Raw genomic sequence first — 1,546 nt, forward strand, 5'->3', positions numbered from 1 at the left:
TAAAACGGTATGCTGAGAAAAATATACATTGCAGAGATGTGTCTGGACAACAACTGACATAAAAGGCATTTCTATCAATTATGTCATGCAAGTCTTTGGTTCGCTATGGTTGACAAAGCGGTTCATAATCTGCACAGAAAGCCTGCATGGGGGTCACTGAATAGAAATACAGCGCAGGTTAAACCTCATCGTGTTACAGTCAGGTACAGTAGGAATTTGCCATTGTTCAGGAGTTTGTCCATATTTGCTATGTTCTGGTATGTTATTGGAGAGAACCTGTATGTTTGCCTACCTGATAGGTCCCATCTGACTCCTCTGGATATGTTATCTTTGAGGGCTGGAACCATGTTTTTTTTTCCTTTGCCTCTTTTAAGCTTATTTGCTTTTTCCTGCACGTCAAAGTGAACTTTGGAAAAGGATTGCACCATGTAGGCCTACACCAGTTTACCAGGTTCTGGGCTTATCCCCCGTCTCTCAGAGATAGTTTCTATAGTCTGTTTTGCCTTTTTTCTGCTTAAAAGATCAAGGGTGTTTTCATGCTGTTTGTGCATCTGCACAGTTCAGTATCTTGTTACACACTTTGTGCATGCTTGTTTTTTTATGTCTGAGGATCTCAGATTTTTTTCTATTGTGGTTTTGTTCCTGGTTTATTACAGTTTCATCATCTCCGCTGTAATGCTCCACGATAGTGTTCCGACCTTATCTTTGGAGTAGTCGTGTGTTGTTATGACACCAGTGGAGATGATGGTTTGGAATCATTGAGAAATTTAAGGAAAGATTTGGGGGGGCCTCAAGTGGGACCAACGCACACCACAGACACACTGAAGACACAGTGGGAGAAAGACTTTGTTGGTGGGCCAACAGGAAAGCAGTTTTTTAGAACAGCGTGAGGAAACGCTGGGGGGCTGGCCGTGCCCAGAGAGAGACCTCGCACAACCCCTTTTAGAATTAGGGAAGACCTACTCTCACTCAGGCAAGTTAGTCTCATCCTCAGGTTAAACGTCCCACATAGGGACAAGGAGACCAGGGGATTAGTGTTACCGGCTCAGTTAACCTTTTAACACTGGGGTTTTGTTAAGGAACGAGCCTGGTTAGCTTAACCATAACCCAAAACCCTAATAATGATTTGTCTGGTTAAATATCAGTATGCTTCAATATCATTTCAACGCCAAAACTACCTGCAGCGAGAGTGCAGGAATGTACTTAAGACCATGATCTTAGGTTGGTAGCAGGCCCACTGAGGGCTCCTTAGTGGCTTGAATTCATTAAACCACGTGATGGCTCAAATAATGCTCTGACCAATGAAAGCAGCAGCAAGGAGAAGGAGGGGGGGAGGGGAAGGAGGGGGAGGCCTGGCTGTGCAGTCTCTACAGCATGGTTCCTACCAGGTCTGTCCTCAGTAAACAAATGCTACAGAAACAGAAGGGCTCATCTTTAAAACCATCATCTTTAAATCCAATGTGTAAGTCTGGGCTAAACTTACTCGTGTATGTTTATGTCTGGCTCTTCTCACCAACCCATCACACACACACACACACGCACACAC

The 1,546-nt window shown here is 44.2% G+C and overlaps 1 protein-coding gene across 6 annotated transcripts in view; it reads left to right on the plus strand.

The window, feature by feature from the left end:
* LOC116699374 (nuclear receptor coactivator 2) overlaps positions 1 to 1,546 on the plus strand; it is a 60,277-nt gene that overhangs the window by 1,491 nt on the left and 57,240 nt on the right. The gene's annotated exons all lie outside the window — the stretch shown is intronic.

Source organism: Etheostoma spectabile, chromosome 12 (genome assembly GCF_008692095.1).
Source record: "Etheostoma spectabile isolate EspeVRDwgs_2016 chromosome 12, UIUC_Espe_1.0, whole genome shotgun sequence".
NCBI classification, from domain to species: domain Eukaryota; kingdom Metazoa; phylum Chordata; class Actinopteri; order Perciformes; family Percidae; genus Etheostoma; species Etheostoma spectabile.